Source organism: Eurosta solidaginis, chromosome 4, assembly GCF_040869045.1.
Source record: "Eurosta solidaginis isolate ZX-2024a chromosome 4, ASM4086904v1, whole genome shotgun sequence".
Lineage (NCBI taxonomy): Eukaryota > Metazoa > Arthropoda > Insecta > Diptera > Tephritidae > Eurosta > Eurosta solidaginis.
The window spans coordinates 185,736,136-185,755,148 of NC_090322.1; the positions used below are offsets into that span (position 1 = coordinate 185,736,136).

Here is a 19,013-nt window from a genome sequence, read left to right on the forward strand (position 1 = left end):
AATTAGTGCTTCCCCTGTTTACTATTTTCAATATTATTATATGTCTCGCTAATACAGACAAATATTATTATCTGTCTCGCTAAACAGATAAATATTATTATCTGTCTCGCTACAACAGATGACAATATTGATATAATAGTGATAAGTTCAATGTTACTAAGCTCTTAGGGCATGAAGCATGGCAAAATCAGATAAAGCGGCCCTGGGAGTGTTCGAGAGAAACGTTTTTTTTTTTCGATATTTTGTCCGAATGTTTATTTATTTATTTATTTATTACGACTCTAAGAGCCTAGTTCAAAAACTTAAAAATATGATTGCATTAATTAACAATGCATACGTTATCTAAATTTTTAAATTAAAAAATTTAATTACACATGTAGCACTAACGCATTTAAATCTCAACGACTATATCATTTAATCGGCCTAGATTTGGTGTAATCATACAACCGGCTCTTAAATAAGTTTCTATCACAATTTTTTATATATTCAGTTACCAACTTATCGATGTATTATCCAAAAATTATCAACTTTTTGTCAGAATGTTTGGTATGACATAATCTTGCTATCGATAACAACGGCTATCGACTTCTTATCAAGAAGTTATCGAAATGGAATTGAAAATTTATCGATTTGTTATGAAAATGTATCGATTATTTATTTATTAGTTATCGATATGTTACAAAAAAAATATCAGTGTGCTTCCGAAAAGTTAGCGATGCGCTATCAGAGTGTAGCCGATTTGTTATCGAGGTGTTATCCTTTTGTTATCGAAAAGTTGTCTTCATCGGCTAATCTGAATTTGAACCTGTGTTTAACAAAGGTTATGGATGATTTACCGAATTTTTATTGATTATCAGTTTTATGTCGAAAAGCTATCAATTTATTACCGAAAATATTTCCATTTTTTATCGAAAAGTTATCGTTAGGTTTTACAAAATTTATTGATTTGTAATCGGAGTGTTGGCAATCAGTTATCATTCTGTTATCGAGAAGTGATCGATATGTTACCAAAAACTTATCGTTTTGTAATCGGAATGTTATCGATTTGTTATCGTAGTATGCCCATTGATTAATGGTGCCCTATTGACTTATTAACGACGGTTTATAGGTGTTTAGGCCGCAACCTAATGCACTACATTGTGACTTGCAGATTTTGCTGTGGCAAGCGGGTGTCGCTTACTCGTTTTTAGAATTCTGCCTGATTCATCAAAAAAATTGAGTTCCCTTTTTCGAGTCCCTTTGCGCGCCTTAGCTCATTGGCTTCGACTTCTGCGATCACCTATTTAGCTTTCGTCCACTTATGCTTAGCATGCCAGCTGAGTAGGGACGGTAACAATTTGTACCTAAGTAAAAATTATCCCCTTAGATACATATATAGTAAAATAAATTGACATTCACATTGGCATATAAAGTGTTATATTTTCTAAGAGTAAGTTAACTAGATTAGCCCTTTTTATCTAACGACCTGTTTAACCCTCGAAGTACTTCAGGATTCGACTCCTCCTCGCCTCTTTGTTCCCATGGATGTCAAGAGGAATTCCGGACCCCATTTAACCGCCTCCCGAACGGTAGATTTGGTACGAAACGGATACCGATAAACCTTTCTATATAAAATCGATGACACATGACAACAACTTCGGTGTTTACCGATGAGAATGCAACGAATCCCTTCTCAAAAATTCTGAAATTATTTGTTTCTGGTAAAGTTACCTCACTTGTAATTTAACTGCAATCCCTAGGCGAGCTCCTGCTCACTTAAAAACATTATGTTTTTAGATGTACACTTGTATGTTTACACATCGATCTTCACTAGTATATTGTACTTGGCCCTTTTTTTATTTTTGTGGCAGTGATTCGTTGGTATTGATTGGCTTAGTTTCAAAGTGTAATAAAAGTATCCGACCACAAAGTTGGCGTAGAAACTTCAACTAAAATATATAAGATTTAAATTTGGGCCAAATTAAAATCAACATCACCACTTTTTCGACACCCTTTTCACGTTTACCTTCCCTTTTTTCTTTTATTAACTAAGCCAAACTCCGCTTATCATTGTGCGCCTCTAGTCTACGATTTTCTTTTTTTTTGCTGGCAGGGAATGTTCCTTCATAAATTTTATAATTTGTTAGGTAACTGCTCAATGGTCACTGCGGTTTTGACATGGTACTGCCCCATGGGTATCCATGTGGTACGTCTCAATATACTGGAAACTCCATCCTGCTACAGCTGTATGGAGGATGATGAGGTGGAATGATCAAATCACTTTATGCTTGATTTCGCAGATTTTGCCAGAACTAGGCGAAAGTACTTCGGTCGCGACTAACTTGGATGTCCCGAGGATATATCCATGGTTGAGATCGGTATCATTCGGAACTTTATCGTTGCTACCCAACGATTCTCTAAGTAGCTATATCTACGTCAACGTTGTTTTATGTTATTGTATGTGGTTTCGCAACGGACCTTCATGTTGTCCAAGTAAGCTTCTCTTATCACGGCAGCTACCACCTAGCCTAACCTAGGCAACTGCTCTGATAGAGAAGAGCTAACAACCAGTGAAGAATTTTTCAGAAGTCTTTGGCATAAGCAAACTTTAGCCCATAGCTTGTACAAAATGATCTATTAGGAACATCCTTTTAATTCTTAAATACTGTAAGCCAAATTCTCAAACTTTCCATGTACACTTGGATGGTAGCTGTTAAGTCGTCAACCATTGATATTTAGTAAAAGAACAGAAGTGGCAGCAACGACGCAACTATACAATATTTCAGCATCCTTAAACAAACGGTAAAAAATACAACAACAAAAAATCGCAATAATATGAACATGTTATTAATTTAGCAAATCAAAGCTACATACGAAATGTTAATATGGAATGTTTTAATGAAAAATGCATAAAACTTAAAGGCTTTTTATCAAACCAACATCTATTCATACATACATACGTACATAAATACATCTCTTTGCACTTATAAAGCTTTTAGCCAGCATGACGTATGTTTAATAAAGGTCCAGCAAACATGAAATGAAAAGTCGTAAACATTGCACGTTCTCTAAAAAATGTAAATACCCTACAGAGAAAAACCAAAAAAAAATATGATAGAGAAATTTTTAAAGAACACCTTTACATTTTAGATAATCACGACCTTAAGATTATGAGACTTACCCGTCTGGGCGACGTGAATAAGCGCGCTGCCGACGTCGGGTGAGATGTGATGAGCTGGTAGCTGTTCTAGTGGTGTCCTTAGTAGCTGTTGAGTCACTCCCGAATGGAGCCTTTTAGATGCGTGTAGAGGTGTATGAGCAATCGCCTTTGGCAGCGATGATTACTCCGCTTGGGCTCTTTTGTTTCTTAAGTACGTAGCGCCTTCTCACAATAACCCAGATTCACTCCCTTGAGTTGGCAAATCAGACCTTTTCCTAATGGAATCACTGCGAGGGCACTCGTCGTAAACCCCCCTTTTAAGGTATATCTTTTCCACCAATTTGGAAAGCCAAGCGATGAAATTATACCAGGACACTTACTACACTTTTGCGAAATTGTATGTATAGATTTATTTAATCAGATTTTATCACTTTGATCAAGCATCGAATTAAACAAGCTCGTTAAAAACAAATTTTACTTTTAGAAAGCACGGTGAGGGTTTTTCGTTATATACAATGATTGTTTGCAAAGGCAAAATTAATAAAAGAATGTACATCGAACTTGCACAATAATAACAACTTTTGATAACCAAAAGGTGGTGGTTTTCTGACAGATGTCGATCATGCCAGATCGCCATCCTGTACGTGCGGCGAATTCGACTTGGTGGATTTTGCGCGGTGGAGGCTGCCACACGGCCATGAGCATTCCCAATAGGGAATTTAAGGGTAAATGCCATGTATTGATTTTGGGGGTAATTCAATATAATAGAATTCAATATATTCGAATACAATACACGATACGGGTTATATATATAAATTCATAGCTATACGTATGTACAAGAGGGTGATGGGACGGGTGACAGCCTACGCCGCGCAAACATCCTGGCCCGCCTAGGCGTACTAAGCGCCTAACGTGTGCTGCAGCTCGGTCAGAGCTCGAACTGCTTCCTTGATTAGGATTTTGCCCACTTTGGTTTTGTACGTGGCAGTTCGTAAACCGGTAGCGGTGCATCGTATGGTGCGGTCTGACACGGTCGGTGGGCGCTGGTTACGCCGGGAACGGGGTGTGGGCGATGCTGCTGCCGGTTGTTGTTGATGAGTGCTGCGTTTTGGTGGTTCGCGGCGGCGCGACTGACGATGATGGCGCCCCGGCTGCGGGGGTTGGCGACTCCCTGTTTCGCGGTGGAGTAGTGTGTGGTGATGGAGCCCACATACGTGACAGCGCTCGCGGGACGTACACACGCTCGTGTGATGGGACAATGCCAGGCAGTTGGTGCAGTATTTGTGCCCCCTGGCAATCATGGCGCGTTGTTGGGGTTCCATGGCCGTAAACAGTGGGCAAGTCGAGAGCGCGTGGTGCCGCATACACAAACGGCATCGTCGATAGTCGGCGACGGCATCGGCATGTCGTGGTGAGATCGTAGGCACTGTCACTTGGGACGCCAAGGAGCGACGCGGTGTAGGAACCGGGGCACGTTGACGATTCATCTGTTGAAAAAAGGAGTATATGAATGTGTGTTGTATATTGAGGAGAACATCAAGGTAGGGACTGCCTGTGAGAGTTGCGGTATGATTCAGTTTGTTCTGAGATGGTATCGATAGTTAAGCTTAGTGGACTGTAGTTGGTTGGGGAGATGGTAAAGAACCGTGGGGTTCTGAGTCGAATTCCGCTGGTGGCAGGAAACACAATTTTGTGATAGGCCTGGTGAGCACACCATTTTGCGTGCGTACGTCGACTACTCGGATATGGCCGTCTTTTCCTATATGGGTGTCTTCCACGCGTCCTAGGCGCCATTCGGTAGGGGGTAGCTTGTCTTCCTTAATGACGACTAGATCGCCGATTTTAGGGGGAGGTTGAGCGGTTTGCCATCGATAACGCTTATGTAACTCCATGAGATAGTCATTCTTCCAGCGTTTGCTGAATTGGTGATGTAAAACTTTCAACCGGTCCCACCGGTTGATCATAGAGAGGTGTTCATAGTTCGGCTCAGGGATGGCGAGAAGGGGTGCGCCTCGGAGAAAGTGGCCGGGTGTGAGGGCGGTGAGATCCGCTGGATCCTGGGAAAGCGGGGAGATAGGGCGAGAATTGAGAACGGCCTCGATACGAATTAATAGGGTTGAGAATTCCTCAAAGGTGAAGCTGTGTGTTCCGGCAACCTTTTTAAAATGGGTTTTAAAGCTTTTGACGGCAGATTCCCATAATCCGCCCATGTGGGGTGCGCCTGGGGGTATAAATTTCCAATCGATGCCTTGTGGCGCATACTTTTTGACAATATCTGTCGAGACTTCGTTGAGGAAGGTGACGAACTCTACTTCGGTAGCTCGCTTAGCACCAATGAATGTTGTGCCGTTGTCGCTCATCATTTGCTTCGGGTAACCTCGACGCCCTACAAACCGGGCGAAGGCAGCGAGAAAAGCCTTGCTAGTGAGATCCGAACACAATTCCAGGTGGATCGCCTTGGTAGTGAAGCAAACGAAAACGGCCACATAACCTTTTACGAGGGTTGGAGATCGGAGCATCGAAGCTTTGATGTGAAATGGGCCGGCGAAGTCTACGCCAGTAGTAGTGAAGGGGGGCGCGAAAGTGCATCGTTGGGGGGGTAAAGCTGCCATTATTTGGGATTGCGTTCGTCGCTTATGAATGGTGCAGACTTTACATTGGAATATACATTTTTTCAGCTGAGGTTTGAGTCGGGGGGTATAGAATTCCTGCCTCATAGCTTGTTGCAGGAGGCGGAGGTCCGCATGGAGGAAGCTCTCGTGTAGAAACCTTATACAAAGGGTAGTAAATCTAGCCTTTTCGGGGAGAATGATAGGATGACATTCATTGTAGGTCATGTCGGCGTTTACTAATCTTCCGTTGGCACGGAGAATCCCGTTTGTATCCAGGAAGGGGTCAAGTGCGAGTAGGGGACTTCGCCTTCCGATTGGTTTCGAATTTTCGAGGGAGGCTCTTTCGGAAGCGAAGAATCTCGACTGAGTCAAGCTTAGCAGACGGTTTTTCGCGCGCATGACGTCGGCGTAAGAGAGGGCGGGATCGTTAGGGGTACGACTGCCTCCGACGGCATTTCTAAGCCGAGTTACAAATTTTAACACGTATGCTGTTACGCGTAGGGCGCGGGGATAGGAGGAGAACCGTTCCAAGAAGTCTTCTGACTCTTCCGCTGCATGCAGTGATTCGACTCGGCGAAGTTCGGGGGGTACAATATTTCTGGCCGTTGGTGTTGGCCAGTCCTCGGGGGGTCGGGAAAGCCACTCTGGACCATTCCACCATAGCGACGAGTTAGAGAGATCGTCGGGGCTGCATCCTCTGGTTCCAAGATCCGCGGGGTTGTCTTTGCTTCGCACATGTCGCCAAGGGACATTTCCAACGAGGTCTATGATCTGCGCTGTTCGGTTAGAGACGTAAGTTTTCCACGAGTGGGGTGGCTTTTCCAGCCAGGCTAGCACGATTTCCGAGTCGGACCACATGATTAATTTTTGTTGACTTAGGCCGAGATGGGGTTGGACTACTGCGACTAATTTTGCTAATAAGAGCGCTCCGCATAGCTCCAGGCGTGGCAGACTAATAGTTTTGAGAGGAGCCACTTTGCCTTTGGACACTATAAGGTGAGAGTGGACCTGAGTACCGACGGTACTTCTTAGGTACAGGGTTGCGCAATAAGCCTTTTCTGAGGCGTCGCAGAATCCGTGGAGCTCAACGTATTGATCGGGCGTAAAATTCATCCATCGGGGTATCTGGATGGCTGAGATAGAGGGAAGGTTTTGAGAGAACTGCGCCCATTTGGCTAGACGGATGGGTTTAACCTTCTCGTCCCATTCGGTCCCATCTAACCACAATTCTTGCATGAGCATCTTCGCTTGGATCATTATGGGCGTCAGCCACCCTGCGGGATCGAAAAGTTTCGCAATAGAGGAGAGGATTTGCCGCTTCGTGGCTGCAGTGGATGCCGGATTTGAGTCGACGGTATACGAGAATGTATCCGTTAGGGCGTTCCACTGGATGCCCAGGGTCTTGGCGGTGCTAGTCTTTTCGAACTCGAGGAAGTTTGTTTCCAGCAGATCAGTTTTCGATATTTTTTGGAGGATGTTGGGATGGTTTGCCGTGATCTTTTTTAGGGGAAAGCCGGCTGAATTGAGAGCATCTATAGTCTCTGTTAGGGATTGCTCGGCTGATTGAAGATCATGACTGCCAGATAAAATATCGTCAACATACGTCTCGGATTTTAGTATTGGGGCTGCGCGTGGATGGGAATCGGCTATGTCTTTCGCCAGCTCGTGTAGAGTGCGAATAGCCAGGAAGGGCGCGCAGTTAACCCCGAAGGTGACCGTTTTTAACTTGTAGTCCTTTATTGGACTATGTTCGGGGGTTCGGAATATTATCCGTTGATAGTCTCGGTCCTCGGGGTGCAAGAGAATTTGGCGGTACATTTTCTCGACGTCGCCATTAAACACATATTTATATGTTCGCCATTTCAGCAACATAAGTCGGAGATCGGGTTGGAGGGTTGGTCCGGTACATAAAACATCGTTGAGGGAGTGACCGGAACCCGACTTTTTGGAGGCGTTGAACACAACTCTGACTTTTGTTGTCTTTTTGTCTGGCCTTACGACTGCATGGTGAGGGAGATAGAATGAGCAGTATTTACCCAGGGATTTCATTTCGTTGGGACTGCATTCTTCCATGTGGCCTAGGGACAGATATTCTTCGAGTACCTGGTCGTACTGCTGCTTGAGATCGCCCTTTTTTGAGAGGGAACGTTCCATGCCGTGGAACTGTCGTAGGGCTGCAGTACGGGACTGACCTAGGTCGATATCGTTCGGAAATGTTGGTTTAAAGGGGAGCCGAACCATATATCGACCGTCATCCATGCGAGTGGTTGTGCTTTGATAAAAGTCTTCGCACATTTTATCTTCTGGGGTTTCCACTCGCACTCTGGGTATTTCTTCGATTTCCCAGAATTGCCTTAGCTGTTCATTCAGCTGGACATTCGTCACTTCCCACGCTTGAGAGGAGTGTGATCCGACCTTTTCGGGGGTTTGGCCACTTATTATCCAGCCAAATATCGTGTTTTGTGCTAGCAGTGTGGGCGAGATCTTTTCTATGCCATTTAGCATGATTTGAGGGATAAGATCACTGCCTAATACCAGATCAATTTGGGAGGGGTTATGAGTGTTCTGGTCTGCTAGCTTGAGATGGGACCATTTACGCATTTGGTCATTATTTAGCCGGAGTGTTGGGAGTTGCCTAGTGAGTCGAGGTAGCACGATTGCCTGGGCCTTTATTTTTACCTTGTGGTCATTTGAGACTAGGGTCAGTGAGCATAGCTTGTTGGAGGTTTGTACTACTCCGCCTCCCATTCCCGATATTTCAAATAGGGAGTGGGTATATGGGAGGCCTAGCTTGATTTGAGCTTTCGACGAGATGAAGCTACGCTCTGACCCTTGATCCACTAAGGCTCTGAGCCTGAAGCAGTCCCCTCGGTGTTCTATGGACACTATTGCTGTGGGGAGAATGATCTTGCTATCATTTTCCGCATGCAAAGATTGGATGCGGGCAGCGTTTGAGGTGGTGGGAAGTTCCTCGTTGGGATTTGTGTTGGTAACGTCCTGAGTAGTTGCTACTTGGGCTGCCGTTCTTCGAGGGCCATTGGTTTGGTGTGATATTCCGGTATCGTGGAGGGTGGAGTTGTGGCGACCTTGGCAGTATAGACACGTTCCTGTGCTTGTGCAATCTTTTACGAGGTGGGTTTGTGACAGGCAGTTTTCGCAGAGATTGCTTTCTCTCACGAATTTTTTCCGTTCGGGGATTGCCAGCTTTTTATAATGCAAGCAGCTTTGTAGCTTGTGGGAGTTCTGCTTGCACTTTCTGCAGGCGTATACTTTTTGATGCTCGGCCACATGAGCATTTGTGCGAGTTTGAGAGTAGTTGTTGTTCTGCGGGGGGTTGCGGCTTTGGTTAGGGGTTTGAGCCTGCCTGAACTGGGGATTGTTTTGACTTGTGGGAGGCTTTGAGAAATTAGTGGAGGGTGGGTTATATCGGGGTTTGGCTGGTCGCCATTGATCCACCCTTTCCACTATCTCGTAGCGAGTAGTCAAAAACTGATCCATTTGGGACCAGTTCGGTAGGTCTCTTCTGGAGCTTAAAGATTGCTCCCAAAGCGCAACTGTATTCTCCGGCAGTTTTGAGGTTACCAGATATATTAATATGGGGTCCCAACTGTCTGTCGAGACTTGTTGGGTTGCTAATATCTGGAGGCAGTTATTAACGGAGGATTGCAATCGCTGGATGTCTTCGCTGTTTTCAGTCGGAATGGGCTTGAGGGTCATGAGGGCTTTGATTTGGTTGTCGACCAGGACTCTTTTATTTTCATAACGGGATTTAAGAGCTTCCCAAGCCAGAGCAAAGTTGTCATCACTCAGTGGAAATTGTTTTACTATCTGGCCGGCTTTTCCTTGGGTTTTGTACCTGAGGTGGTACAGTTTTTGGGCGCTCGAGAGTTTGGGGTGGTTGATATAGACCGCCGTGAACATGTCACGGAAGGACGGCCATTGATCATAACTCCCGTAAAAGACTTCGGTGTCACAGGCGGGTACTTTGAGGTGCATCCCGGAATTTTCTGGGGGAGTGGTAGTTGTAGCGGGGACGGGATTGCTTAGTAACCTTAGCTGGAGCTGATCGCCTATTCTTGCCTTTGTGTCTTCATATGCTATAAGACAGGCGCGGTATTTATTGAAGGCTGAGGCCTTAAAGTTTTCGGGAAGGTCGTTGTCATCTGACTCTACGACGGCGTCATATGCGCTCTGTACCCTTTCCCAGAACACATCTATATTTTTATCTTTTATTTTTAGGGATGCTTCGGTGTTATCTTGGATCTCGGTTGTGCCGAACCGAGCGCAGTAATCCGAAAAGAGATCCGTTTCGGATATAAATTTATTTTCGACCACGGTAGCCATTCTAAAAAAGGACTTGCTTAGTTTTACTTTAGCTATTTTGGGAATTTTTTGGGACTGCCTGGTGTTTATTTATGAGGGAATACCAAAGGCAGAAGCTTTCCTATCGGTCAAGAGTGGGTAGGTTAGGACCAGTTAGATTTATTGGGAGTAGTCTGAGACCAGTTGGGATGACCTGCAGAATTTGCTGCTGGGTATTTCAGACTATGTGAAAGTGGCCGAATTTTTTGCTGGGTATCGTCAACAATGTAAATGTGGAGATATGTATTTAATTTATACCGCAAGGGACTCAAGTATTACAGGGCAATGAGCTAACTTTGTGCAAGTGTGTGTGGGATTTGCCTCGAAATTTTTTAATGCACCGCTTTTACGTACAGGTGTATATGGGGGTGATACTGTATATATATATATATATATAGATGTATTTTTGGCGGGAAATTATAATTCTGGCGGGAGAAATCTGGATTTGGCGGGAGCCACCAAATTTTAGTCGGGGGATATACGTAATGTATGTACGTGTTTTTTATATTATTGAAAAACGCTGGTTCCGTCAATGGCGACGAAGGACCATTAGATAATCACGACCTTAAGATTATGAGACTTACCCGTCTGGGCGACGTGAATAAGCGCGCTGCCGACGTCGGGTGAGATGTGATGAGCTGGTAGCTGTTCTAGTGGTGTCCTTAGTAGCTGTTGAGTCACTCCCGAATGGAGCCTTTTAGATGCGTGTAGAGGTGTATGAGCAATCGCCTTTGGCAGCGATGATTACTCCGCTTGGGCTCTTTTGTTTCTTAAGTACGTAGCGCCTTCTCACAATAACCCAGATTCACTCCCTTGAGTTGGCAAATCAGACCTTTTCCTAATGGAATCACTGCGAGGGCACTCGTCGTAAACCCCCCTTTTAAGGTATATCTTTTCCACCAATTTGGAAAGCCAAGCGATGAAATTATACCAGGACACTTACTACACTTTTGCGAAATTGTATGTATAGATTTATTTAATCAGATTTTATCACTTTGATCAAGCATCGAATTAAACAAGCTCGTTAAAAACAAATTTTACTTTTAGAAAGCACGGTGAGGGTTTTTCGTTATATACAATGATTGTTTGCAAAGGCAAAATTAATAAAAGAATGTACATCGAACTTGCACAATAATAACAACTTTTGATAACCAAAAGGTGGTGGTTTTCTGACAGATGTCGATCATGCCAGATCGCCATCCTGTACGTGCGGCGAATTCGACTTGGTGGATTTTGCGCGGTGGAGGCTGCCACACGGCCATGAGCATTCCCAATAGGGAATTTAAGGGTAAATGCCATGTATTGATTTTGGGGGTAATTCAATATAATAGAATTCAATATATTCGAATACAATACACGATACGGGTTATATATATAAATTCATAGCTATACGTATGTACAAGAGGGTGATGGGACGGGTGACAGCCTACGCCGCGCAAACACATTTACATATGTACACACATTTGTGCTCAGTAAATTTTGGCTGAAGCTTTCTGAATTGTAAAGAATGATACTTTAACGTTCAACGGCAATTAATAAAATTTCACTGTGCTTCAGCAAAACTTTTCTTATTGTGGTCGCCTCTCAGAGGTATGGAGGTCGTATATGTAAGTTTGAACAGTTCAGAAGCTTCGCAGTCCTTAACTTGTGAAAAGCTTCCGAAAAGAAATTCCCAACAAACTATAAACTCAAACTCTACCGCATTGTGTGTGATCCACCGTTTCTTCTGCAATACCCAGAGCCGACACACGTCAAGCTATTCATCGGATATCTCGCATCTTGATATGTTGTTTTATTTGTAACAGCACTTCACAACTTCTGTGGACGCGATCACCTAAAAACTGCAGTGTAAGAAAACTAGCAATTCTAGCAGAGTTCTACCAGGGAGAAGTTGTTGGTTCTACATTGCAGTTGAAAATATGGTTTGTGTTAAATGGGGACACTTCACATGCACAACATGCACTTGCATATTTCGGACTGGATAAATGAGAGTTTGACCTGTTAATATTCAGATCTTAGTTGGTCAGAGGACTGCGAGCCTCCTTTTCAAGTCGGATTTTCTCTTCTAAAATGTAAATCGCTTCTGTTAAAGGTGTTCAAAGAGATGACCCGGCAAAGAAGTTAACCGACTTCGTAGGGATGCAATGATGAGCCGAGTCATGCCTGATCTCGTAATAATTGCGGTCATATTAAATTCTTCCCAAGATGATCGGGTACGTACCTTAATGGAGCTTGTTACCGGAACGTACCGGATCTATATCTGGCAAATAACCATCACATTAAAAACACTCCCAAAAACCTTCGAGAAATGTGAAAGGGTCAAAAATCCTACGACGAAAAAGGAAAACTAGACATTGCCCAGTATGTTCTTACGCCCCTCGGAACAGTTACCTTTTAATCGGCTTTGCGACTCTATCAAACCAAAATGGCTGGGTAGCTGCGTAAGACATTTGCTACGCATATATTTTTAGGCTCATGAGAATTTAAAAAAGTGACCAGTGGTACCCTCCCTCTTCCCTAAGCAACGTTTTTATATATCGTTATAACTCATTGGTATATCAATCATATATATCCAGGTTACGACTGTCACACCCCTTCGTCTATCTTTTATTTCGGGGCTATTGCGAATCCCTTTGGGGACTATTTCAAGATTATTTCAGGACTATTTCGCATGTGTTTAATAAACTGTAGTAGCTGTTTCAAGACAGTATTATTTTGGAACCCTTTCGGTATGGTTTAAGAGACCTTTTTAAATTTATTTAGAATTTTTTTAAAGTTATTTCAAAATTCTTTAAAGACTGTTCCGGGGTTTTTTAGTAGTTGGGTTCGTGAAATTTTCGATATTGTTTTAAATCAGTTTTGTGTTGTGTTGTTGATTGCTTTCGAACTAATATCGTAATCATTTTGAAACTATTTCGTGACCATTTCTGCCTCCAGCAAGCTTCAAGATTCCTCTGGGATTATTTTGAACCGTATTCTGATCGTGTTTGGTTTATCATTTCGGAAAATATTTCAGGAGGGGCTTATCTGGACCCAGAATAGATTGGACCAAAGATAACCACGTCCACTTTTTCGGTATCGAAAATTTTGAAAAATGGAAAAATGAGAAAATTCAAAAAAGAATACCGCTAAGCTAATGAAACTTGGTTGGTGGATTGCTTAACAAGAAGCTTAAACAAGTTTTGAAAATGGGTGACCCGTCCATTTTTCTTTTACTCTTTCCAAAACACTTTTAGTGCCATAAGTCGAACAATCAATCCGAACGAAATTTGGCATATACTTTTTTTTCATAACTACAACTGTTTGCTCTGAAAATGAGCGAAATCGCCTGAAAGCCACTCCTACCTTTTATACCCCGCGTTTAAAGTGCACAACTGGGTATGTAATGTTTGGTCTCACCCTAACTTAGACTTTCTTGCTGGTTAAAATTGATTTCAAAAATATGCTTACGCCATTTCGGGAATATTTTGGGATCATTTCGAAAGTAAGTGTTCCCAGGAGGCACCTGACCCTAAGCCTCACTGAAAAATATATATAATAAGTCTAGGCGATTTTCCCAAACTTACCAACTAAATTATTTTCAAATCATATGAAACTTTTTGCAACAAATCAGGTGAAACTTTTCAATTGGAAAAAACATCATTTGATTTCAAGGAAGTTTTATTTGACTTGAAAAAGCTTTAATTTCATTTGAAAAAAGTTTCATTTGACTGGAAAAAAGTTTCATTTAACCTGAAAGAGCTGTCGAAGCAAACATCCATACAACCACATTGAAGTATCTGATCTATCACATTTGTATTATATATTTTCTGTTTTATAAAAATTTCACTAAACAATTTTGGAAAAGTATTGCGTTTTCGAGATAACTACAGAATAATTTCAAGATTATTTTAAGGATCTTTTCGGAACCATTAGGAAAAATTTTGGATTCTCTCTAGATAAAATCGGGACTTTTTAATGGATTGTTTAGGGCTACTGCGGTGGTATGCCGGATAATTTCAGGACTATTTTGGTATCGTGTGAGCACTTTTTCAAAATATATTATGTAATATTTATTGGATAATAACTTACTCATCTCTGGACTATCCCCGATGCCTTTTTTAAAATTGTTTGGGACTGTTTTGCGATCATTACGGGACCAGCTATAGATTTACGGAGAGTTTCACGATTGTGTGAAATTAATCATTTTGGGATCGCTTCAGGACTGCTCAGAGATTACTCTCTTGACCTTTTCGGAACTCTTTTAGGTATCATATCGAAAACAATGCCAGCTTAGAACTCCAACTTAAACCAATTTATAATTTCTGATTTCAGCTTAAACATAGTTCTTTGTAGTCCGCTTCTTTTCCTACAGGGTACTTTCACGGAAAATATTAAACCTTATACACACAAACCTCACCGTATGTATAGGAATTTTATATGCATTTGTCGGAACTAATGTGCTTTTAGTGTTTTTTTTTTCTCTGCAAGGATATAACAAGCATTTATTTGCGACAGGAAGCGTGGTTTCTATTTGGGTCATCAAAGTTTTAATGAATACCTTTCCCATAAAAATATAAAATTAGAACGAAGATAAGTCCAAGCAGTTATATCTTCAGTTGATTTTCTTTAAACATGAACGCTTGCATGGCAAGCAATCTAGGAGAGCGTAAAATTATCGAAACATTTAACACATATGTAGGTCAAAATATTTCCAGCAAAAATTAATTTATTTGTACTCAGTTATTTTAATTTACTTTTAATTTAAATTTCTATAGAACTCCTATAACAACATGTGGAAATAGTATGGCATTTTAAGACAAGAATTAGAGAAATTTGACAGAGTATATTAACTTTGATTCGATAACGGCTGGTTGTACAGGTATAAAGGAATCGAGATAGATATAGACTTCCATATATCAAAATTATCAGTATAGGGAAAAAATTTGATTGGGCCATGTCCGTCCATCCGTCCGTCCGTCCGTCTGTCCGTTAACACGATAACTTGAGTAAATTTTGAGGTATCTTAATGATGGTATGTAGATTCCTGGGCAGTCATCTCAGATTGCTATTTAAAATGAACAATATCGGACTATAACCACGCCCACTTTTTCGATATCGAAAATTTCGAAATTCCGAAAAAGTGCATTAATTCATTGCAAAAGACGGATAAAGCGATGAAACTTGGTGGCTGGGTTGACCTTATGACGCAGAATAGAAAATTAGTAAAATTTTGAACAATGAGCGTGGCACCGCCCACTTTTAAAAGAAGATAATTTAAAAGTTTTGCAAGCTGTAACTTGGCAGTGGTTGAAGATATCATGATGAAATTTGGCAGGAACGTTACTACTATCACTATATAAGTGCTAAATAAAAATTAGCCAAATCGGATGAAGAACACGCCCACTTTAAGAAAAAAAATTTCAAGCCAAATTTTAACAAAAAATTTTAAATCTTTACAGTATATAACATTCGAACGTTTAATTCGAATGTTAAATCAGTACTATTTTATGCTTGCGAGACGTGGAAAACCTCAACTTTAATTCAGAAAGGTCTACAAGTTTTTATTAATAAATGTCTGCGCCGAATACTGAAAACTCGATAGCCGGAAAGAATTTCAAATGACGACTTATGGTCTAGCACAAATCAACCTAAGGCTGCCACAGAAATAACCAAGCGTAAATGGTCGTGGATTGGTCATACTCTCAGAAGACCTCCAGTAAATATAGCCAGACAAGTATTGCACCTGGTACACGTGCGAAAACTTGGCGCAGAACTGTGGATAAAGAACTCGAAGACGCAGGATATACGTGGAATGATATCGCAAGAACTGCACCTAACAGAATAAGATTTAAGTCGGTGGTCGAGGCCCTATGCTCCAATAGGAGTTGAGGAAGATGATGGTGATGATGACAGTATATAAGAAAATTATGTCAACATTCAACTCCAGTAATGATATTGTGACGATTATGAGTGACACTAAGTGATACTCACATCCCTAGTCTGATGCTAAGTAAATGAAGTCACAACAACAATAAAGCAGACAGTCACTTGTATCTACCATAAACGAATCAATCATTATATATACACATATGTAGGTACACGCAGCTGAGAAGCAAGGCACAACTACATGTATAATATCTGAGATACTCCTGAAAGTATGCAATGAGAGAAGCTATAAAATCGTGCAATTGTAGTTACAGCTGAGAAATTTGAGAGCTCATGGTCAACTAGTAGATTCTGGAAATGGAAGCGCCTAGAAGATGCGAACGTTGAAATCAGAGAGTATAAAAGGCAGCAAATGTAGAGGCGCTGGAATTCAGTTTGATTTGAGCTATCAAACAGTTATTGATTAAGCACGCAATCTGCCGGGCAATAGTAGAGTTTTCATCTGAGCTATCAATCAGTTTGGTTATTAAAGCGGGAGTCATTGGTGCCGTATGTCGTATCGCTGTAGTCGTATCCCTAACGTAATCAGCTGTTTATCGTTACGACGGTAAACCAAAAACCAATTGGTTGGCAACGACACGGTTACGAACTTAGCGGCACCAATAATCGATTGCATTGATTCCCATAAGGTTGGTCGAATCAGCTGTTATAAGGTTACCGATACGGTTACCGATAAAGCACCAATGTCTGCAGTTTAAGCCAGCTAGTTGCAAAGTATAAGTGTTATTGTGAAGTACTTTAATAAAGACCATTTTTCCATTATTCAATATTGGAGTTATTTATTCAACAGTTTAGTGATTCGAAGTTAGCAGAAGGGCAAATAAGAGGATTTGCAAGTAAATTCGTTACAATATGATGCCACAAAATACAAAAATAAAAAAAATTTCAAAATTGGCGCTGCTCCGCACTTTTTCATTTCATTTGTCTAGAATAATTTTAATGCCATAAGTCGAACAAAAGTTTACCAATCCTTGTGAAATTTGGTAGGGGCATAGATCCTATGACGATAACTGTTTTCTGTGGGCGAAATCGGGTGAAGCCACTCCCAGTTTTTATACACAGTTGCCCGTCTGTCCATCCGCTTGGCCGTTAACACGATAACTTGAGCAAAAATCGATATATATTTACTAAACTCAGTTCACGTACTTATCTAAACTCACTTTGTATTGGTATACAAAATGGCCGAAATCCGACTATGACCACGCCCACTTTTGCGATATCAAAAATTACAAAAAATTATAAAAATCCCATAATTCTGTACAAAACATGAAAAAAGAGATGAAACATGGTATTTGGATTGGTTTGTTGACGCGAAATATAACTTTAGAAAAAACTTTGTAAAATCGGTGTGACACCTACCATATTAAGTAGAAGAAAATGAAAGTTTCTGCAGGGCGAAATCAAAAGCCCTTGAAATCTTGGCAGGAATACTGTTCGTGGTATTATATATATAAATAAATTAGCGGTACCTGACAAAAGATGTTCTGGGTCACCCTGGTTCACATTTTGGTCGATATCTCGAGAACGCCTTCACATATACAACTACTCCCTTTTAAAACCCTCATAAATTCCTTTAATTTGATACCCATATCGTACAAACACATTCTAGGGTACACCCCTGGTCCACCTTTATGGAAATATCCCAAAATGGCGTCCACCTATAGAACTATGGCCCACTCCCTTTTAAAATACTCTTTAATACCTTCCATTTGATACCCATATCGTACAAACAAATTCTAGTGTCACCCCTGGTCTACCTTAATGGCGATATCTGGAAAAGGCTTCCACGTATAGAACTATGGCCCACTCCGTTTTTAAATAATCATTAACACCTTTCATTTGATACACAAGTCATACAAACACATTCCAGGATTACCCCGGGTTCATTTTCCTACATTCCCCTTATTTTGTCTCCAAAGCTTTCAGCTGAGTATGTTATGTTCGGTTACACCGGAACTTAGCCTTCTGTACTTGTTTATTATTGATATTAGAGAAAAATTTCAAAGTTTTCAAACGGCGATGGTTTCTAGGACATGTTTCTGAATTTCACTTCTTCATCAGCTAGCTTCTCGGGAGCTGAGTATTGAACTCGAAATCTCTAACATTTATACTGTATACTAGTGTAAAGGCAGATGCTTTTATCCACTAAGCCATATGAACGCCCCGCTGCTCGCTTTGCAATTGATTTCTAAGTGTTGCTCTTGATAGCGCGCCCATAAGTATTCCATTAATTAAATAGCATATAGAGTTAGTATGTACCTAAATGGTGAACAAAAGGAATAGCAACAGAAAGGCAATACTTTGAGACCAATTGTAAAGCGAGAAGCGTGGCATTCATATTGTAACGAATTTACTGCAAATCCTATTATTTGCCCTTTTGCTAAGTTCGAATCACTAAACTGTTGAATAAATAACTCCAATATTGAATAATGAAAAAATGGCCTTTATTAGAGTACTTCACAATAACACTTATATTTTGCAACTAGCTGGCTTAATAACCAAACTGACTTATAGCTTAAATGAAACTAAGCTCTTGCGCCGCTACTTTCGCATTTTTATACTGTCTGATTTCCTCGTTGCATACTTCTAGACTTTTCCATTCCAGAACTTACTAGTTAGTTTTCAGCTAAAAATCACAACTATGTTTATTGCTTCTCATAATACTTGCACAAATTATTGCCCTCTCTTGTGAGCACCTTAGATAAGATATATGCATGTGTTTGTGCGTTGCTTCTCAGCTGCGTATACGTACATATGTGTAGATATAATGATTGATTCGTTTATGTAGATACAAGTGACTGTCTGCTTTATTGTTGTTGTGATTTTATTTACTTAGCATCAGACTAGGGATGTGAGTATCACTTAGTGTCACTCATATTCGTCACACTGCCCTCCACCTAGGTCTGATCGTCCCGATCAGACAAATCTCCCGATCTAAACGCCGCTAGCATCTCCAAATGTACCACTCTTCT

The 19,013-nt window shown here is 41.2% G+C and overlaps 1 long non-coding RNA gene across 2 annotated transcripts; it reads right to left on the reverse strand.

Annotated features, from left to right (window-relative positions):
• Positions 1-470: 470 nt before the first annotated feature.
• LOC137250774 (uncharacterized) lies at positions 471-11,531 on the reverse strand. 2 transcript variants are annotated; one of them, XR_010953063.1, is made up of 5 exons: positions 10,698-11,531; positions 3,161-4,626; positions 2,944-3,065; positions 2,006-2,769; positions 471-1,928 (listed from the first exon to the last, which is right to left on the reverse strand). It is a non-coding gene; the product is annotated as an uncharacterized lncRNA (long non-coding RNA). The 2 variants fall into 2 exon arrangements; XR_010953062.1 differs by having other exon boundaries at positions 471-2,769.
• Positions 11,532-19,013: the final 7,482 nt, after the last annotated feature.